Source organism: Neolamprologus multifasciatus, chromosome 4, assembly GCF_963576455.1.
Source record: "Neolamprologus multifasciatus chromosome 4, fNeoMul1.2, whole genome shotgun sequence".
Taxonomy (NCBI): Eukaryota; Metazoa; Chordata; class Actinopteri; order Cichliformes; family Cichlidae; genus Neolamprologus; species Neolamprologus multifasciatus.
Window position 1 is genome coordinate 25,102,635 of NC_140442.1, and position 22,826 is coordinate 25,125,460.

The following is a 22,826-nucleotide window of genomic DNA, read 5'->3' on the forward strand; positions in this document are numbered from 1 at the left end:
CATTTTTGAAAGAATAGCAAAACACTTTTTTGAAAAGTCTGTAACAAAACCATCAAATCTGATCAAGGTTATTAAAATGCTGTCAAAGAAGAATGGATTGGAATTAAAAAAAATACATATCCTAACCTTAATTACTGGGGAAAAATGATAAATGATGCTCATAGTGAGTAAAAAGTAAACTGTGTGCATTTTTTGGACAGAGATTCACTTCTAAAGTGTATGTATAATACAATACAGATACATAAAAAATACACTCCAAAAATAGAAGAGTCCTTGAAATATACAAAATATTATTAGAAAATGGAGACACTTGGCCTTCGGTACAATGTATGAAAATATCTTTACTGCAGATACTACTATGGCTCTGCAGATTTTTTTCTTTTCTTTTAACCTATGTCGCCTCACCTTGAGGTTGGTAAATCTGTCTATCACATTTTGGTGGTCAAGTCTCTCACGCATCTCTTTCTCAACCGACATCACAGCCAGGTGCTGGAGTCTGCTTTGACCCATGGTCCTTCTCAGCCAGGTATGGAGCTGACTCAAGACACTAAAAGACCTTTCACAGCTACAGCTGCTAACTGGGTTTGTTAGGGCAACCTGAATAACAGTTTTCAGTTTGGGGAAGATCTGATTATCCAGAAGATTGTACAATGTTAACATATCTGGAATGGCACCAGCCTCACTCTTGAGCTTTATAAAGTCTTTGGCAACCGTGACTTCCTCTGACTGAAGCTCAATATGGTAATGCAGTGCCAGGGCTGACAACCCAGTTTGTTTTGCAGATTCTGTATAGCAGCTTTAATATAGAGAGAACACAACTTCCAGATTGTATGAGTTGTTTGTATTAGTTGTTTGTCTTTCTTTTTCTTTGCCAGTTTAACAGTTACTGTTTTGCCTGTTAGTACTCCCTGTCTGTTTTCTTACCTGGTACTTCCTGATCTCGTACTTTGTCCTCATGTTCCCCTCTTTCCTTTCTCCCTCTTTGGACTGACAATCTGTACACACACACACGCACACACAACAGGAGTTATAAGGTTAATGGGCATCCAGTCAGTTAGCTAGTTAGTACCTTGGGTTCAATATCGACACATGCACATATGGCAAAATAACCAGTTTCTCTCATTACATTTCAAACAGGACAGTGGTAACAACAGCAGGCTACGGACAATGTTAAGTTTTAGATTTTAAATAGGCTGTATACATTCCAATGAGATCAACAGGGCAGTCAAATATCGCTAATTTTACTACAGAGCAAACATCGTCGGAAAACACGTTTTCAACTAGGGCTGCCACAAACGATTATTTTGATAGTCGACTAGTCACCGATTATTTTTGCAATTAGTCGACTAATCAGATCATCATCCATTGGATGTACAGCGTACAGCTTATTGCACCAGCAGCATCTGCTCTTATATAACTATCATTAGCTTACAGCTTTAGGTGTTTAAGGTATGTGCTAACTAAAAATAAAGACAAGATGATAGTTTATTAAATTTGAATGAAATTTGCAGTTTGTTTTGGTGAAGTTTAATAAACTCATTGCTATCTAAAATATAACAGGACACCGGAGTATATTCTCGAGCATCTCACACTTCTGATAATCAGTTGTCTGCTTGACGTTTATTCAGCTGTGTAAAAACTATAACTTTAATCTCAGCCAAACCGATTTACTCAGGAACAAATAAAATACTAAAAAAAAAGCCAAACAAAAACATTTTTAAGTTATCTAAGTGACTTATATATGTTTAACCTGAGTAGCAAAAGACCGCAGTGGGTTTGAAAACGATTTGCCAGGAGTCTCACGGGCTCTAGTGAGCCTAGCCCCCGGCTAGCTATCAAGCTAGTGGGTAACAGACGTCTCTGAAAACGTCGGAGCGCTTTTGAAAATATGTGGTGTCTTGATAAACTGAGCAGATATTTGAGGTTTACACAGTTACATTCTCGCCTGAAAAAATGTTAAACGTTTATTTTGTGACCCAGAAAGAATAATAAGAGTAATATTAAAACTAACTAGCTGCCGCCATTGTTGGAAACTGAGCTGGGCTGCGCTATGAATTCTGGGACACAGCTCCTTCTTCTTCTTCGGGGTTTAACGGCAGCTGGCATCCTTGTACATGCAGTGCTGCCATCTTCTGTTTCAGTCCGTTATTACACTCTTAAATCCTACTACTTGTTCCTGCGTCTTTTATGATCTTACAAAGCTTCAAACGACGCATCGACTATTAAATCAGTCGTCGATGATTTTGATAGTCGACATAATCGTGACTAGTCGACTAATCGTGGCAGCCCTATTTTCAACACAGCAGGTTACCTGGTGTAATGTTTTTCAGTTAAAAAGAAACATGGTCTGACTCCTACCTAACTATATAAATGTAACGTGAGGGTTCACTAGATGGTCTGGAATCTCTCTGAATAATTAGAAACAGCAAGATGGAGACGGATAACTTTTTAGCAGCCTCTTTACTCTCAGCACACGGCAACAACAACCCACACTTCCTGTGTGCCGCCCTCATGAATACTTCACTGACCTCTCAGAAACCAGGAAATCTTATACTCAGATCAAAACAGGAAAACAACCAGGTAGATATAACACATACTAATTACTGGTTTGAACATGCATGTCTAAACATTCAAACGTGTAAACATGTAAATATCAAAACTTAAAACTTATTTAAATTTACTTCTACACTTTACATTTTCCTCCCCCCCTCACATAAGAAACGTCCCCGTTTCCCTACAGAAAAGGAAAAAAAAACAACATACTGCTAGCAAAGGGGACAACAATAAAACAACAGCAAAACCAAAAACAAGTTCAGTTCAAAACATAGTCCTTGAGGTATCTGGGAGGCACAACTTGACGTCTCCCACATCGCCGTGAAACACCAGATACTCGATGAGGAGTTGAAGGGACAATGTCTGATTGGTGTATCACCACATGGCCAGAGGGGGAAGCTGTTACAGTCTCAGACCGAGGAGAAGGGGACAAAGGAGAGTGGGAATGGGGTCGTGACTGTTTTAGAAGTGGTGGCTGACAAACCTGAGGGTCTGATGAGGTTGCAGGTCTGTGGCCCTGAACATTCCAGCTCCCTTTAGCTGCAGATTTTGAAGCTGTGAAGGGCAAAGCACCTGATAATGCAGTCAATTGTGGAATCTGGGGCTGTGCAGGTATGTCACCAGCAGGCGAGTTGGTTCCACCTTTAGGGACAGGTGCTTTGTAAGGCCTGAGACGATTGTAGTGAACAATTTGAGTCTTGTCTGATTGGTCCAGGAGGTAGCGAATCCTGTACGTGACACCAGGGTTTTCTCCATCTGTTCCAAGGCACTCCAATATCTCAAAGGGGCCCTTCCAATGTGGAGCAAGTTTCTGCTTTGCTGTAGTGGGGTCATTTAACCACACCAAGTCACCCGGAACATAAGGAGTGTGTTTGATGCCCCTATCGTACAGTTGTTTCTGCTGGGTGTGGGCACAATCTCTGTTCCATGCAGCAGTGCTGAAGGCAGACTGAAGTCTCTGAGTCAACTGGGTGACGTAGTCAGCAGGAGAAGCAGAAGTAGATGATGCTGGCATGTTGGTAGGCAACAGCATATTAGCAGGCATCCGTGCCTCATGTCCATGTGTGAGAAAAAATGGCGTAAACCCCGTGGTAGAGTGAGGACTGGTGTTGTAAGCCAAAGCAACTTGATTGAGGCAGTCATCCCATTCGCCAGGCTGCTGAAGGAGTAACTTAGCTAACTGGTCAATAAGTGTTCGGTTGAACCTCTCAACCATACCATCGCATTGAGGGTGATATGGGCTGGTCCGTGTTTTCTGGATGCCTAGCAGCTGACACAGATGTTTCACCAGGTCAGATTCAAATTGACGTCCTTGGTCTGTGTGTAGCATTTCAGGGACGCCGTGCTGACAGATGAAGTTGTCAAACAGGCATTTTGCAACTGTTGTGGCACGTTGGTCTGGGATAGCATAGAGATTGACATATTTCGAGAAATAGTCTTGAACAACGAGCACATATCTGTTGCCACGACTCGTAATGGGGAGTTCAAGTATGTCAGCTGCCACCTTTTGAAATGGCTCCGTAGCAACAATTGTTTTCATTGGAGCTCTGTGATGAGGTGTGGGATTCCGTCTGGCATCACATGGAGTGCATTGTGTGCACCATATTCTGATGTCACGTGACATGAATGGCCAGTAATATAGCTGCTGAGCACGTTTTAGGACCTTATCTGCTGATAGATGACCGGACACTGGGTTGCCATGCAGCAGCTGTAGGACAGTGTCTTTTAAAGATTCAGGAACAACCAACTGATGCAACACTGACTTTTGGGACGGGTTGAAAGCTTTACGACAGAGTAAGCCATTGTGGAAGGTAAGTCTAGAGTACTCATGCTATAGCACTTTTTCCTGAGGTGGGCATTTTTTCATACGCCAGTAAGGTGGTTTCCGACCCTTAGCTTTCCAGCCAATGACTTCTGACAGTACAGGATCTTTTTGTTGTTCACTTTTGAGATCATCTTCAGGCAGCTCAAGCACAAATGTGGATGAAACAGATAGCGCTGCACACTGCAGTCGTGGATCAGAAAAGTCATTGCATGGAATGTGTTTTTGGTCAGTACTGCAGGGACTATGGTTGGGCGGGCCTGCAGGACCTACGCACCTCTCTTCAGGTCTCAAGGTAGCAGAAGCAGTGCAGACTGTGTCCTGCTCTACGGTGTCACCAGTGACAGGGCGACGTGAGAGTGCGTCCGCATTGAGGTGGCGGTGGCCATCTTTATGAATCACAGTCCATTCAAAAGGATCGAGTTCAAGAGCCCAGCGAGCACGGCGACCAGTTCTATCACTGTCAATGGGTATTTTCCGAAGACCCAGGAGGGGCTTGTGATCCGTGACAATAACAAATGGCTGCTTGTAGAGATAGTGACGAAAATGTCTAACTGCCCAAACAATGGCCCAGAGTTCTCGATCATAAGTCGACCACTTTCTTTCTGCCTTTGTAAGCGCATGGCTAGCATAGGCAATGACTTTCTCTTGCTGTCCCTGTTTTTGAGCTAGTACACTGCCAATCGCTGTGCTTGAAGCATCAGTATACAGAGAAAATGGCAATGTGAAGTCAGGGAATGAAACCACTGGAGGGTTTGAGAGGGCATGTTTCAGATACATGAATGCATCCTGGCACTGAGAAGTCCATTGAAAAGTTGCATGCTTTTCAGTGAGAGCATGTAGGGGGACACTCTGGTGCGCAAAGTTTTGAATGAACTTGCGATAATATGAACAAAGTCCAAGGAATGACCTCACTTCCGTCGCTGTTCGTGGAATAGGCCAGGCTTGCACACTGTTCACATTTCTGGGGTCAGGCTGAATGCCATTTTTTGATACAATGTGGCCCAGAAATTGTACCTGATCTTTGGCAAAACAGCATTTTGAGGGGTTTAGCTTCAAACCACTTGCCTGGAATCTGCCGAAGATTTCTTCCAGGTGCTGGAGATGTTCTGCGAAAGAGCGGCTGTAAATGAGGACATCATCCAAATACACTAAGCAGGTTTTCCAGGGAAGGCCACGAAGTACCATCTCCATTAACCGCTGACATGTGGCCGGAGCGTTTGTGAGTCCCATGGGCATAACAGTGAAGTGGTAAAGTCCACTGCCAGTTGTGAAAGCAGTTTTCTCACGATCCTTCTCTTCCAGTTCAACCTGCCAATAGCCATGTTGAAGGTCCATTGTGGAGAACCAGGCAGAACCTGACAGAGCATCCAGTGCATCATCAACCCTTGGAAGAGGATGAGAGTCTTTGATTGTCACTGCATTGAGTTTCCTATAGTCGAGACAGAAACGCCACATACCATTTTTCTTTCGCACCAAAACAACTGGGGCGGCCCATGGGCTGTAGCTTTCTTCGATGACACCTGCCTTTAAAAGGTTGTCAACTTGAGTCTGTATTTCAGCTCTCTGTTCGGGTGTCACTCTATAGGCTCTTTGTTTAATCGGTGTAGCATCACCTGTGTGAATATGATGCTTAATTATGCCTGTGTGACCTCTGTCCTCTGAGTGCTTACTGAAGATTCCTGAATACTTCTGGAGAAGTGATTTCAGGGACTGAACCTGGGAGTGTGACAAGTTTGTTTCATCAATTTCTACCGGCAGAGTCGAATCATACACAGGTGAAATAGCACAACATGTCTGCTCCAGAGGGATGATATCAACAGATGAGCCTGAATGAAACTCACCAAGATGCTGTCCAGGGTACAGTTCGATTTCATCGCTGGAGGGATTAAGCATTCGAACCACTGTAGTACCATTCTGAACTTCACTAAGACTGTGAGCCACAACGATGTCACATGTTGGATTAGGGATCAAGACACCATAGTAGTCTGTTGGAACAGGAGAAGCCGGTGTGGCTGCTGACACACAGGCTGTGATCAGAGTTTCGCTCATAGCTGGGATTTTGGTTGGCGCTAACACAGAAACATTACAGCAGGCAGCCACCTCATGTCCTTTGGGCAACAGGGGAATTTTCATGTCCCACAGTTGCAGTACTTTGTTTTTGAGGTCGAGAAGAGCATGGTGCCTCTGCAGAAAATCCCAACCTAGAATGACTGGCTGGTAAGCACCCTTGAGGACTTCAAATTCCTGCTGCCATACCTGAGTCCCAAGCCTAATACCAACGGTTAACTTGCCTAAGATTTCCAGACGTTCTCCATTGACCGAACGAGCTGGCACAGAGGATGCTACCATAGGCCGTTTTCTTAAAGCTGGATGAGAGTTTCGAAAATCTTCACTCACAAGGGAGACAAAGGAACCAGAGTCAATTAGAGCACACACTTCAATGCCCTCGACAATAGCCAACACGTTAGAGGAGACTGATCCATCAGATTCTAAGGGGAACTGGGGGATGTGGTTTTGGGGCTCTGATACTGTAGCTGATGTTTGCCCCTCAACAGCAGCTAATGAAAGTTTCCCTGTGGGCCGGAGGTTAAATGTGCAGGCCTTTCCGGGGACTGGAAACGAACACTGGTCCTACTGTAGGACCCGGCATCTCTAACTCTACGTGGAGCAGGACTGGGACTGCGTCGGTATCTGTTATTGTCAGGGTAATTGTACCTGGAATACTGGGAGGGCTGTTGGGAATGTTATGTGCGTTGATCATGTTTCTCACATTTGTCCCACTCATTGAACCTCTGGGGAACAGGGGAAGAAGGACGTTCACGGTGAGACTCTGGATCACGATGATAACGCCTCTCAGGTGAGCAATAGTCTCTGGGATGTTGTCTGGCATGATAAGGCGACGGGGATGCACTGCGGGTGCTGTACTGAACATCGGAAGAGGAGGATCTATCACGACTGGAGTCCAAACGTTGGGCAAGGTAACTCTGTTTCTCCCGTAACTGCTGTACTTCATGTTTCAGGCTGGTTACAGTAAGCGTGAGCGTTTAGCATCAGTAGGCTGAGGACGTATCATAGCAACCTGTTCCAAAGACGGAATATGAGAGGATCCTGCAGCTGTAAGTTGCAATGCTGCCCGTGCTCTCTCACAACGGCTGGCAATGCGCAGGGCTCCGTTGAGATCCTCTGCACCCATCTCATGAATCTTAGATTGCAAGGTGGGGTCTAACCCAGCAACAAAACGGCGAAATTTTTCACCTTCCAAGGCATTGTAGTCATAGTTAGGGAAAGCTTCAAGCACAAGACGGGTAATATCTGCGCTGTATACATCTAAACTTTCACCTGGTTTCCGGGGGCGAGCGTTCACATGTGTCTGGAAGAATGGCAGAGAATATTTTGGACCGAAAACCTCTTTCAGCTTATCCTTCACTAGATCATAGTCTTTCTGGGTTGATGAAGGCAAACTGTCCCAGTACAAAAATGCAGCATCTGCTAGACGAGTAGGCAGAACAGAGGACATCACAGTTGCCAAATCTACCTCAGGTGGAGTCATAGCTTGCACTGCCACTTCAAAGCGACGAGACCAACTAGTAAAAGATTCAGTCCCATCTCCTTTAAAAACAGGTGGAAGATCTATTGTCAGGGCACTGGAGACGGTATGGTGGGCGGGAGCAGCAACAGTCCGTATTGCATCCACTGACCTCGAATGTGGCACAGGAGAAGAGCGCAGCTCGTGCACAGATTCACTCTCGTCAGCTGACATGTTCCCAACAAATATCCAGCTCAAAAAAATCACAAAAATCACAAAAACAGAGAGAAAAGCTGCAACAATCCTTACTATCTCCAAAAATTATTAGTTATTATTTTCAGTTCATCAGCTGTTCACACAGAGCCATCAAGAAAATAAATCCCACCGCTGCCACCAGATGTAACGTGAGGGTTCACTAGATGGTCTGGAATCTCTCTGAATAATTAGAAACAGCAAGATGGAGACGGATAACTTTTTAGCAGCCTCTTTACTCTCAGCACACGGCAACAACAACCCACACTTCCTGTGTGCCGCCCTCATGAATACTTCACTGACCTCTCAGAAACCAGGAAATCTTATACTCAGATCAAAACAGGAAAACAACCAGGTAGATATAACACATACTAATTACTGGTTTGAACATGCATGTCTAAACATTCAAACGTGTAAACATGTAAATATCAAAACTTAAAACTTATTTAAATTTACTTCTACACATTACATAAAGAGTAACTGAAAGTTAAATGCAGCTAATATGTCCTGTTTTAAGCCAGGCACTTCCACCTCTGCTCCGCTGCGTTTCAGTCACCATAGCTCTGGCAGCAACGGCGCTAGAGCGAGTAGGAGAGAGCCAAGCTGGAACAAACCATTTTGGGAGGGGGGAGGGGTTATCTACACTTTTGTTGTTAAAATGTTCCATCTCAATTAAGTACTGTATGCTTTTTATACTTTTAGTAGTGTGTCCCACAAACAGCAAATATTTTCAAAAAAAGTAAGACATCTTTGGGGGTGCTTTGATTCATTTTGGGGGTGCTGAAGCACCTCCAAAACTGGGCTAAAATCGCCCCTGAGCAGGCCCCTCCTCCCCTTTCGACGGGTTGTGTGTGAGACTTTAAATCATCAAACTGTAAATTATAAATTTTAAATCGTTATTGATCTCTTTACCCCGAGTCCTAAAGTGTATATTTATTTTCTTACTCTTCTTATATTTATTGTTTGTTTACTTGCACTGCTGTAACTGGAGCCTCGTCGTCTCGTCTCTCTATATACTGGACTGTAGCGGAGATGACAATAAAGTTTACTTTGACTTCAGCAGCGAGCAGGCGCACCGAGGGATCTCGCGCTCACTTTTCGTGTACAGAATTTCGAAAATACATCGGTGCAAATTATAAGTCTGTATCATGATGTCTGGTGTTTTCATGTTCGTTGGTTTGTTTTAATTTTTTTTTATTTTGCGAGTTGGTTATTAGATGCCGCTCCAGCCAGCCAGAGACCCCGCCCTCTCCTCCCTGTGTCACAAGCAGCAGGCACACCTCGCAAACGGAGGGCGCCCTTACTCCCAGCAAATGGGCGATAGAAAACCGATCAGTGCCTGTGCCATTCCCAATATGCGCTGGCTGACGTCGGGGAAGCATGAGTACGAGCTTTTTTTTTTTTGCCGATGCCCGTGATGCCGCCCCCCACCACGATGCCGCCCCGGGCAACTGCCCGTGTCGCCCGTATCTAAAACCGCTACTGGCCAATGTGAGCTTTCACCGAAGTCCAAGAATATGCAATTGGTTTCACAATGAGCAGCATTTGATCAATGGATAAATCATCTGAAAATGCTGTAAAAATATATAATTTTTTAATGTACATATAACTTTTTTTTACTGCAGTTCTTTTTTTGTTAAAATGTGAGTACAAGAATAAATGAATGAATATATAAATATTATTTTCCAGTTATCTCACAGTGTTTTGTATTTATTTTTGTAGTGTGTAATCGTTGCTAAGTTGTGTTTGCACATTGGCTGGTTTTGTGTGGCTTTTGACAGTAGTGATTGATTTTGAGTAAAGTTCAAATAGTTTTGGATCAAACGTTTGGTTTTGCAAGACAAGTTAAAGGTTATGTGAGTGTAACTTGAATTTTACACTTTGTGTTTAGTGTTTTGACACAAAGAGATGAGATTTTAGGAAATGTGTTTTAGCAATTCAGAAAAACTGTAATGACAAGTACATTCCTGTCAGGTGAGTTCCTGTGTTCAGACTCTCACTGGATCTGAGCCATCACCTGTTACACCTGTGTGTTGCCTTCCTTGATGACTCTCACGTGTGATGCGTGGAGGCCTCTGTATCCCATTTCTCACAATAAAGATCTGCCAGGCATTTCAGAAAAGCTGACTGTCATTGGAGCAACCTTTTTGTTCATTTGTCACACACAATTGTTAGAAGATCTGATGGTTTAAATATTCATTTTTTTAAAGTGTTGTTTTTTCACAAAATTGGCCCCATAACCATCCATTCGTGTCACAGTGCAATCATGGTTGCAATGCACCAGCAATCATCATTGACAGGTTGCTCAGGTCTTAAAAGAGAATTAAGTTGTATTTTTTTATGTATATATTTTTTTACTCTTATTTATGAAGTACCTCTATAAGTAATAAGTCTTTAGTTAGTAGGGCACTACTGCTGAAAAGCAGTTAAACAGCATCTTCAATGTTATTAGAAAAGAGCTGTTATCCAGTAGTTTAAGATAAAAAAAAATTGCTTTATTTATTAATTTTTGGGTTTGTTTCATTTTTTGCGCTACATTAGAAAACATCAAAATAGCGTTGTCATTTTTGTTATTTGTGTTTTGTAATCTTTAGAAAAGCCTAGAAAAAACACCTCTTAATCTTTTGTATATGGCGAGGTGCTGTGGGAACCTAAGTCTGTGATAGTGTAGAATTTTCAAGTCAATACCATGGTTGCATCTACTGAAAATCTCTGTGAAGCTTAAATCTCAGTGACCCTGACTTCAAGGTCAGAGGTCACTTTTCTGAAAATCAGAGGAGTTTCATATTTATAACACAGGTACGTCTACTAGGAGGCTGAAGGGTAGCACTATATATTTATAAACAATCAAAAACAACAATTATTACGCAATTTATTTCCAATTTGTATGGAATTTATTTCTGTAAACGTGGTGTTTTAGGTCTGATTGAAGGACTGATGTGATGGTAAGGTGTCCGCTGCTGCGCTTTGAAGATTGGTAGGCTTTTTTTTTTTAATTTTCACAAGAATTGCTACTTCCCCTAGAGTTTTGGCCACTCCAACAATCAGAAGATTTCCCTATGAGCAAGCATTTAGCGACAGTAGGAAGGAAAAACTCCCTTTAAAAAGGAAGAAACCTTCAACAGAACCAGGCTCAGGAAGGGACAGCCCTCTGCCACGACTGGTTGGGGTGGGGGGAGTGAAAATTTAAAAAAAAAAAAAGCCAAAGTGATCATTATTGGAGCAGCTTAATTCATTTTTGCAGTGTAATTTGCTGTTAATATCATTTTCCAACCCCAGTTTGTGTTTTTATCGCTTTTGTCCAGGGTGGAAGATGCCATGCTGGAGACTGATTCAGTATGGTCTTTCAATGTTGATACATGGGAACCTGTTAGAGAGGCCAGGGCTGAAAAAGGGATGCCGGAGGACCTGAGAGGGTGTTATCCGCTGGTGTGCATCCAAGGCCAACATCTCTTTAATTAGGCTGACAAATAAGCGTTGGCCAGCTTCTGGTCCTCGTCTAAACATCATTAGTTGTTCAAGGTCATCCAGACGTGTAAGTATTATGTATCTTGCCTCCAGGGATTCATGTCCTGTCCCTGGAACAGAGCCTTTAAATTGTTCTTCCGTTTTAAATGTCCAGCGCTGTTGCTTGTATTTGTCTCCAATGAAATAGTCTTCAGTGTACACGCCAGAGTCTAGCACATCATCTGGTGGCTGACCCTGAGTCTCTATGATAAATTTCAGATAATCATAGTCATTCTCAGAAGGGTAGAGTGGCACCCCTGTAGCAAGCTCCACAGCTACCAGCCCCAGAGACCACATGTCACTTGCTTCATTGTAAGGAAGGCCGAGCATAACCTCAGGTGCACAATAACCAACCGTCCCCACACAGTCACCGGGCATCACTGCAGACGCAGGACATGCGAGGCCAAAGTCTATAAGTTTGACTTTGATGGGAGACTCATGGCGGTTTACAACCATGATGTTTCCAGGTTTGAGGTCAGCGTGCACTATTCCCACAGATCCCAGGTGGGACAGAGCATTTGTGAGTTGACCTACAATTGTCCTGACTTCGCTTATGGGAAGACCCTGTTTATTCCGGTCCCCTATGTAGTCCCACAGGCATTGATCAAGCAGTTCAAATTTCAGGCAAACCCGCTCTCCATCGTGGAAAAAGCCGTTCCATTGAACAATGTTGGCAGCATCTGGATCCAACCTTCGCAGCTGCTCCAGGATGAAAATTTCCACATGTGCCTGTTGCAGAATATCAGAGTCGCTCTTGTTGACTTTAATGGCAACAGCTCGGTTGGTTGTTGTGTCGCGACATTTGGCTACAATACCAAAGCCCCCTTCTCCGAGGAAAGCCTCTACCTTGTAGTGCTTTCCCAAAATGCTCCCTTCAACTATTTCAAGCTCATCGGAGCTGAATGATGGACTGGCTGACGTGTGGACGAATACTTGCTGAGAAAATTCAACCGAGTTTTGAAAACTGCAGTTGATTTTCTGTGATCTCCTGCTTTCCAAGTTTGAAGGGTGCTGAAAGACCACAGGGTTTTGTGATCTTTCAGCACTCATGTCAATGCAAGGGGAACTCTGAGGGTTGAAAAAGGGATGCCGGAGGAACCTGAGAGGGTGTTATGCGCTGGTGTGCATCCAAGGCCAACATCTCTTTAATTAAGCTGACAAATAAACGTTGGCCATTTTCTGGTCCTAGTCTAAACATCATTATTTGTTGGAGGTCATCCAGATGTGTCAGTTTTATGTATCTTGTCTCCACGGACTCATATCCTGTCTCATACTGAAATTGTTGGTCAGTCTTAAATGTCCAGCGCTGTTGCTTGTCTTTGTCTCCAATGAAATAGTCTTCAGTGTACACGCCAGAGTCTAGCACATCATCTGGTGGCTGACCCTGAGTCTCTATGATGAATTTTAAAACATCATAGTCTTCATTTCCAGGGTAGAGTGGCAGCCCTGTAGCAAGCTCCACAGCTACCAGCCCCAGAGACCACATGTCAATTGCTTCGTTATAAGGAAGGCCAAGCATAACCTCAGGTGCACAATAACCAACCGTCCCCACACGGTCACCAGGCATCACTGCAGACGCAGGACATGCGAGGCCAAAGTCTATAAGTTTGACTTTGATAGGAGACTCATGGCGGTTTACAATCATGATGTTTCCAGGTTTGAGGTCAGCGTGCACTATTCCCACAGAACCCAGGTGGGACAGAGCATTTGTGAGTTGACCTAAAATTGGCCTGACTTCGCTTATGGGGAGACCCTGTTTATTCCGGTCCCCGTATGTAGTCCCACAGGCATTGATCAAGCAGTTCAAATTTCAGGCAAACCCGCTCTCCATCGTGGAAAAAGCCGTTCCATTGAACAATGTTGGCAGGCATCTGGATCCAACCTTCGCAGCTGCTCCAGGATGAAAATTTCCACAGTTTGCCTGTTGCAGAATATCAGGGCGGCTCTTGTTCACTTTAATAGCCACAGCTCGGTTGGTCATGGTATCACGACATTTGGCTACAATACCAAAGCCCCCTTCTCCGAGGAAAGCCTCTACCTTGTAGTGGTTTCTCAAAATGCTCCCTTCAACTATTCCAAGCTCATTTGAGCGGAAGGATGGGTTAGCTGACATGGTGAAATGTGTCAGCTTGGTCAGTGAATTGCTAAGTAACACAAAATTCTCTCAAAACTCTCCAAAAGGGTTTGCTTACTGTCAGGTCAAGGTCCGTTGAGCAGCAAAGTTTAACAGAGCAAAGCTCCTATTTAAGGATTTCTTCTCTCAGCAAGATGATGACATAACAAAGGATCAAAGGCATTCTATTTTGGATCAAAGGCATTCTATTTTGGATCAAAGGCATTCTATTTTGATTCAAAGGCATTCTATTTTTTCAGTTGAAACACTGAAAAAAAATAATGTTTAAACAGGGCAGGCTGTATTTTCTGCTGCAACATCTCAACAGGAGATAATAAGATAAAGACAAGGAAGACTAGTGATCTATCCATATCAGTAACATCGGCAGGTTTCTAGTGCAGGAAGTAATAAATTCAGCCCTCGTGTTTGCACTACAGGTTGCTTTCATGAGTATTTCTGTTTTTGTGGTGGGGGAATGTTCCAACGATGTAAACAAAAACATTAATTGTGCTTTCTGCAATGACTAGTAATCTTTTTGTCCTACTGTTCATTTACAGAACAGGAAAGGTTTTGTTTGGTTATGATTGTTTTGCAAGAAATACTTCAATCACAGTGGGGTAGTCTTGATTAAAATGTTATATGAGAACTGTGGCACCATGTGTGACCAGATATTGGCATGTAGTTGTCACCTAGACTGTCATCAAACGTAGTGAAGTTTGGGACAGACTGGACAAAATACATTTTTAGAGATGAAAATCTTATGTCCAGTGGTAAATGATCAAAATTCCACCACAAACATGGCTTTGACGAAGATGTCCCTTTCTGAAGTAACCCCAAAAAGTTCCTGAAGTAACCAAATGGAATTTAACCAGTGACCTCTCACTTTGCAGGCGAATGTGTAAACCAGCGATGCCTGGAAAACACTAAAACTGTGCCAAAATGTCATTTTACATTCAAAATGGCAGACTTCCAGACTTCCTCTTTGGATTGGGTTCACTGAATCTGTGTGTAATAAATGTCATACACGTATTTCAAGCTGTAAATAAGTTGTTAGAAGTTCATTAAAATTTCTTAAGTGGTGCTGTAGATCCAAAAAAGTACATTTTGACCTGATGTGAAGAATGCAAAAAATTTCATTAGTTTGGAAGTATGTTTGGTATATGATATACTTGCCTGACTAATAATCAGGGTTTTAATAGTTTTGCAATTTTCATTAGTTTTTATTTTTATTTCGTTTTGACTTCAGATTTTCAATTTTATATCAGTTTTAATTAGTTTTTACCAATTGTTTGCTAGTTTAGTTTAGTTTTTATTTTTTTGAAAATCCTTAGTTTCAGTTTAGTTTTGATTAGTTTCAGTTATAGTTTTAGTTGTGTTTGCAATAATTAAGTGTAACAAAATCCCAGTTTCATCATATCAGTCATTCTCTTCTGCTTATTCTTGGATATGTTGCTATTCCAGCTACCATACCCTGCACCCTGGACAGGTCGCCTGTCTGTCGCAGGGCTAACATGCAGAGACAGACAACTCACATTCCCACCTATGGGTTCTTTAAATAAATAAATAAAGGCAGATGAACAACCATTGATACCAGGCAACTATAAAATGTATATCTTGGCCCCAATGAGACTATTAACTCTTGCAGCACCGGGTGTTCGTAATTTTGGTTCAAGTGAATTGATAAACTTTTTGAAGGTAATTGACTCACACAGTTGTGTAGATATCCCAGTCCTGTTGTCTCGGGATGCATCACGCTGCCTTGCCTGGGGTTATAACTTAGCTTCTGTTTTCTGGGGATGAGGGTTGAGTGTGCTCCCTTACCTTCTCAAGGTAAGCTAGGTTAGCCTTCTTGTGTGAGCTTTTCAAGTGCACTTTAAGGTTTGTGGGATGTTTTCCCTTTAGAAATGTCCCTCATAATTTGTCTCTTTCCACTACAAGACACTTGCTTTATCCAAAACACAGTCATATTCAAAGTAATCCCAAATTGGACTCTGGCTCCCGACTTTTCCTGACATGATTCTGCGCGTGGACGGAGCAGCAACACAGACGATTCGACTAACGTACTTGCCACCTGCTGGCATAATTAGACAGCAAGAAAAAAATCTGGAAACTAAACTTCATTTTCACCCTTGACTCTTGTATGACACGCACACATCAATGAAAACTAAATACATTTTTGCTATAAATTCAGTTAATTTTAGTTAGTTTTGTGAACACTCATTATAGTTTTAGTTAGTTTTCCTTTTTTTGTTTTTGTTTTTATTTTTATTTCCGTTAACGAAAATGTTTTTTTCACTTCTAGTTTTCGTTATTTCGTTAGTTTTCGTTAACGATAATAACCTTGCTAATAATAATTTATTATTACTATGACTACTGTTGTTGTTGTTGTACAATGGGGCCTTTCCCCTGTGAATGACCAGCTCCCAGTTAAAATGTGTATTTTGTGCCATTTATATGGTCAGTGCTTTATCATACCTTAAACTGTGCAGGGTAAAAGCCTCAGTTGCTGGGAAAAGCACAGGTGTATTACAGTTTTTCTGAATTGCTAAAACACAAAACCCCATTGTAAAAACGAAACTGTCAACTATGAAAACGCTTTCATCAAATCAGTCCCACTGTTGCCAAAATCTTAAACACTATTCATCTGGTTAGGACACCATTTGCAAAGCTCAGTCTCCCATTTACCAAAACTCTAAACACAAAGCACACTTAACAGTGTGGTGCACCTGTTGTCGTGTGAAGGCTGTGTGCAGTAGTGATGTCTCCTGTGTGTCAAAGCTTTCAATTCAATTCAATTCAATTCAATTTTATTTATATAGCGCCAAATCACAACAAAAGTCGCCTCAAGGCGCTTCATAGATACAGAGAAAAACCCAACAATCATATGACCCCCTACGAGCAAGCACTTTGGCGACAGTGGGAAGGAAAAACTCCCTTTTAACAGGAAGAAACCTCCGGCAGAACCAGGCTCAGGGAGAGGCGGCCATCTGCTGCGACCGGTTGGGGTGAGAGAAGGAAGACAGGATAAAAGACATGCTGTGGAAGAGAGACAGAGGTTAATAACAGATATGATTCAATGCAGAGAAGTCTATTAATACATAGTGAGTGAGAAAGGTGACTGGAAAGGAAAAACTCAATGCATCATGGGAATCCCCCGGCAGCCTACATCTATTGCAGCATAACTAAGGGAGGATTCAGGGTCACCTGGTCCAGCCCTAACTATATGCTTTAGCAAAAAGGAAAGTTTTAAGCCTAATCTTAAAAGTAGAGATAGTGTCTGTCTCCCGAATCCAAACTGGAAGCTGGTTCCACAGAAGAGGGGCCTGAAAACTGAAGGCTCTCCCTCCCATTCTACTTTTAAATACTCTAGGAACAACAAGTAGGCCTGCAGAGCGAGAGCGAAGTGCTCTAATAGGGTGATATGGTACTACAAGGTCATTAAGATAAGATGGGGCCTGATTATTTAAGACCTTGTATGTGAGAAGCAGGATTTTGAATTCAATTCTGGATTTAACAGGAAGCCAATGAAGGGAAGCCAAAACAGGAGAAATCTGCTCTCTCTTTCTAGTCCCTGTCAGTACTCTTGCTGCAGCATTTTGGATTAGCTGAAGGCTTTTCAGTGAGTTTTTTGGACATCCTGATAATAATGAATTGCAGTAGTCCAGCCTGGAAGTAATAAATGCATGAACTAGTTTTTCAGCATCACTCTGAGACAGGATATTTCTAATTTTAGAGATGTTGCGCAAATGGAAGAACGCAGTCTTACATATTTGTTTAATATGTGTGTGGAAGGACATATCCTAGTCAAAAATGACTCCAAGGTTCCTCACAGTGTTACTGGAGGCCAAGGTAACGGCATCCAGCGTAAGAATCTGGTTAGACACCATATTTCTTAGCTTTTCAGCGCCGAGTACAATAACCTCAGTTTTATCTGAATTAAGAAGCAGAAAGTTAGCGGCCATCCAGGTCTTTATGTCTTTAAGACATTCCTGCAGTTTAACTAATTGGTGTGTGTTATCTGGCTTCATGGACAGATGAAGACAGAGCTGGGTGTCATCTGCATAGCAGTGAAAATGTATGCTATGTCTTCTAATGATGCTGCCTAGGGGAAGCATGTATAATGTAAACAGAATTGGTCCTAGCACTGAACCCTGTGGAACTCCATAATTAACCTCAGTGTGTGAAGAGGACTCTCCATTTACATGCACAAATTGGAGTCTATTAGATAGATATGATACAAACCACTGCAGTGCAGTACCTGTAATACCTACAGCATGTTCTAATCGCTCTAATAGGATATTATGGTCAACAGTATCGAATGCTGCACTAAGGTCTAGCAGGACAAGCACAGAGATGAGTCCACTGTCAGAGGCCATAAGAAGATCATTTGTAACCTTCACTAAAGCTGCTTCTGTGCTGTGATGAGCTCTGAAACCTGACTGAAACTCTTCAAATAAGCCATTCCTCTGCAGATGATCTATTAGCTGTTTGACAACTACTCTTTCAAGGATTTTTGATATGAAAGGAAAGTTGGAGATTAGCCTATAATTAGCTAAGACTGCTGGGTCTAGAGATGGCTTTTTGAGTAAAGGTTTAACTGCAGCCACCTTGAAGGCCTGGCAGCCACCTTGAAGGCCTTTAAAGCGTGTGTCGGGTAATATCGGGGTAGTTTTGTAAAGCGTGTATCGAGGCTTGCTTTAATTACGTATGCAGTGATGTTCGAGGCCTCGCGGGCAGTCCGTACCACGTGACTGATTCAGGAACTGGCTCGCCGGTTTGCACCAGATTCTAAATAACTTGGGCAGCAAAACACAGCTGATTCCCCGTCACATTGTGTTGTGGAACTGGATTACGTCCCAGTTACATACTTACTTGAACATTTCTCCTTTGATGGAACCAGCAAGGAAGAGAAGATTTTCCCCTGTCTGACAACATTTAGATCTCATCTCTCCTAATAAAGTATGCACACCGTAATAAATATCACAAATGATAAGTACCATAATATAAATCAACAACAACACAGATCTTATAATCTGATTTCTGTCTTTTAGTTTATTAAAAAGTGAAGCACCACACACTAGTTTGTGTCATTGTCCAGATGTACATAACCATGATTACACAGTTACACAATCATACCAGAACTCTGTCCTGATAGTTTCCACTTTCTCTTTTGTATCAGACATACTGAGACAATATTCGGGATAAATAACCATGAAAACAATTTATTTATTAAGTTTAGAGGTTTACGCATCACATCATTATAATCATTGAGCCGATCTGACATTAATCGTCCACTTGATGGCGCAGTAGAGCCAATGAATCGTCACAATGCTTCGAACCATGAGTCGACCAGTTGGATGGAAAGCTTCAGTTCATCGCAAGGCTTCATCTCACCATCACTAGTGTGAAGGCAGGAGTGGTGAAATAGAGGACCCAATGTGCAGACTCTGGAGACAAACGTGAACTCAAACAGCTTTAATGCTAAACTCAAACAGAACAAAACTAAGGCTGCGTTCACACTGCAGGCGAAAGCGCATCAAAAACGACTTTTTTGACCCTATGCGACCCATATCCGATCATGGTATGACAGTGTGAACGGCACAAATCCGATGTTTTCAAATCCGACGTGGGTCACTTTCGTATGTGGTACTGAATCCGATACATATCTGATGTTTTAGAAAGCGACTGCTGTTTGAATAGTCATCTCGCATTAAATCCATCTTTTACGTCACTGACACAAGACAGACGCCAATTATCAGCGCCCAAGAAGACATCGCGAATGCTTCCAGGCCATCCAGTGTAGATGTTAGTGAAACTGTTGGGAAGACAACGTTGGAGAAAAATGAACATTTTATTTGTAGTGTATAATCTGCAGATTCTGACAGAAATCTGCAACTATCCTTTGAAGCACCGCTCCTCTCTAAAAAAGCAATAAGGATCATTATTAGGCCATATGTAAATAGCACAATAACTTTATAAATTGGGAAACGTAATGTCCAAAACAAGTCTTTATATTAAGGCCATCAATCAAATAATACTGTTTGGTCTGGGTCTAAACAGAGTGCGTTGTGTGTGACGTCTGATTTTGCGCATGTGGACCGCTTTGAGCGTTCACACTAGAGCGCGTTTGCTGTCACATTTTATTTGTAATGCGAACAAGCAGACAAAAAAGTCAGATTTGATGCGCTTTCACCTGCAGTGTGAACGTAGCCTAAGAATTCAAATAACTTACACAGGCAGACAGAACACACCACATACATGATGGTAGATCACAACACGGACAAAGAGAAACACAGGGCTTAAATACACACAGGAGCAATCAGGGGATGGGAAACAGGACAGAAACACAGCTGGGGCAAATCAGGCCTAACGAGACAGGGGAAGCAAAACCAGACACATTAACATAAGACATGGACCTTCAAAGTAAAACAGGAAACATAACACAGAGACGCAGACTTGACACAGGGATACAGCAGACAGGGGAGACAGTAACTATGGATCACAGACAGAAAACCAGAACACTAAAACTCTAACAAAACCCACACAAAGAACCTAGGCTAAGATTAATCCTATGACCTATAAGGCAAAGCTAGAATATAATGAAATAAACAAAATCAAAGAACCAAAAACACAAAACACTGGGTCGACGACCCTGGCAGCCTAACACTTGTACCCAGAATGGTGCACACAGGTTACAGAAGTTAAACACAACTACACACTGTTTTCATCATTAACACACTACCACTCAAAATTGAAAACACCTCTTCTTCTGCTTTTTGCTAGACTGAATGCAGCTTCATCCATGAAGATGTATTCATGAGGCCTAACCATTGAGTCAAGCTCAAAGATTCTCTTTACACAACAAACTAATTTTAGTTCTGTAAATGAAATAGTATAATGTATACATGTGCTATGTATACAAGTATACTTATAACTAATGGTATTTTGTTTAGAATTGAAGGAAGGCCACATGAGGCTGCTCACAACACCAGGAGACACTTATTGTGGATATGGTCCATCAGAAATGCAATTTGACTGCGTGAAATGCAGCAAGGGAATGTAGAAGACAACATACATGTTGAATCTAGCAAAAAGGAGAAGAAAAGGTCACAATGGCGTGGGTCAACGTGCCATTATTGAACTGCCTGGCCAGCGTGGTGGAACTGTAACTATCTGTGCTGCCATCAGCAGCTATGGGGTTCTCCACAGTCATGTTACTGTTGGGCTGTACAACAGTACTTATACTGAAAACTGAAGGCTCTCCTGAACTTATACTGAACTTATAGTAACATTTCTAGATGGTCTACGGGATGCTTTAATTGATTAGAGAGATCGCGAGCAGGCAGAGCATCCCATATCATTTGGGCCAATGTGAGCTTTCATCGAAGTCCAAGAATATGCTATTGGTTTCACAATGAGCAGCATTTTATCAATGGATAAATCATCTGAATATGCTGTAAAAATATATAATTTTTTAATGTACATATAACTTTTTTTTTACTGCAGTTCTTTTTTTGTTAAAACATGAGTACAAGAATAAATGAATGAATATATAAATATTATGGGGTTCTCCACAGTCATGTTACTGTTGGGCTGTACAACAATGAACTTATAGTAACATTTCTAGATGGTCTACAGGATGCTTTGCTTGATTAGAGAGATCGCGAGCAGGCAGAGCATCCTATATCATTTGGGCCAATGTGAGCTTTCACCGAAGTCCAAGAATATGCAATTGGTTTCACAATGAGCAGCATTTGATCAATGTGTTTCTTCCACCGTACTCTCCCTTTTTGAACCCTATTGAGAAGTTCTTCTCAACATGGAGATGGAAAGTATACGACCGAAATCCTTACACACTGGAAAAATCTACTTCAAGCATTGAATGGAGCTTGTGGTGAGATAGCAGTGGAATCTTGCCAGAGCTGGATTCGGCATGCTAAACGATTCTTTCCTCGCTGCCTTGCAAGAGAGACCATAGCATGTAATGTAGATGAAGTCCTGTGGCCTGACCCAGCACAGAGGCGTAATGCTGAGACAGGATAAATTATCTGAATATGCTGTAAAAATATATAATTTTATGTACATATAACTTTTTTTTTACTGCAGTTCTTTTTTTGTTAAAATGTGAGTACAAGAATAAATGAATGAATAGATAAATATTATTTTCCAGCTATCTCACAGTGTTTTGTATTTATTTTTGTAGTGTGTAATCGTTGCTAAGTTGTATTTGCACATTGGCTGGTTTTGTGTGGCTTTTGACAGTAGTGATTGATTTTGAGTAAAGTTTAAATAGTTTTGGGTCAAACGTTTGGTTTTGCAAGACAAGTTAAAGGTTATGTGAGTGTAACTTGAATTTTACACTTTGTGTTTAGTGTTTTGACATAAAGAGATGAGATTTTAGGAAATGTGTTTTAGCAATTCAGAAAAACTGTAACGACAAGTACATTCCTGTCAGGTGAGTTCCTGTGTTCAGACTCTCACTGGATCTGAGCCATCACCTGTTACACCTGTGTGTTGCCTTCCTTGATGACTCTCACGTGTGATGTGTGGAGGCCTCTGTATCCCATTTCTCACAATAAAGATCTGCCAGGCATTTCAGAAAAGCTTACTGTCATTGGAGCAACTTTTTTGTTCATTTGTCACACACAATTGTCAGAAGATCTGATGGTTTAAATATCCATTTTTTAAAGTGTTGTTTATTCACAAAATTGGCCCCATAACCATCCATTCGTGTCACAGTACAATCATGGTTGCAATGCACCAGCAATCATCGACAGGTTGCTCAGGTCTTAAAAGAGAATTAAGTTGTATTTTTTTATGTATATATTTTTTTTACTCTTATTTATGAAGTACCTCTATAAGTAATAAGTCTTTAGTTAGTAGGGCACTACTGCTGAAAAGCAGTTAAACAGCATCTTCAATGTTATTAGAAAAGAGCTGTTATCCAGTAGTTTAAGATAAAAAAAATTGCTTTATTTATTAATTTTTGCGTTTGTTTCATTTTTTGCGCTACATTAGAAAACATCAAAATAGCGTTGTCATTTTTGTTA

General features: G+C 41.8%; 1 long non-coding RNA gene across 1 annotated transcript; it reads right to left on the reverse strand.

The window, feature by feature from the left end:
- Positions 1-685: 685 nt before the first annotated feature.
- LOC146520587 (uncharacterized) lies at positions 686-8,701 on the reverse strand. Its single transcript, XR_014873847.1, has 2 exons — positions 8,626-8,701; positions 686-2,362 (listed from the first exon to the last, which is right to left on the reverse strand). It is a non-coding gene; the product is annotated as an uncharacterized LOC146520587 (long non-coding RNA).
- Positions 8,702-22,826: the final 14,125 nt, after the last annotated feature.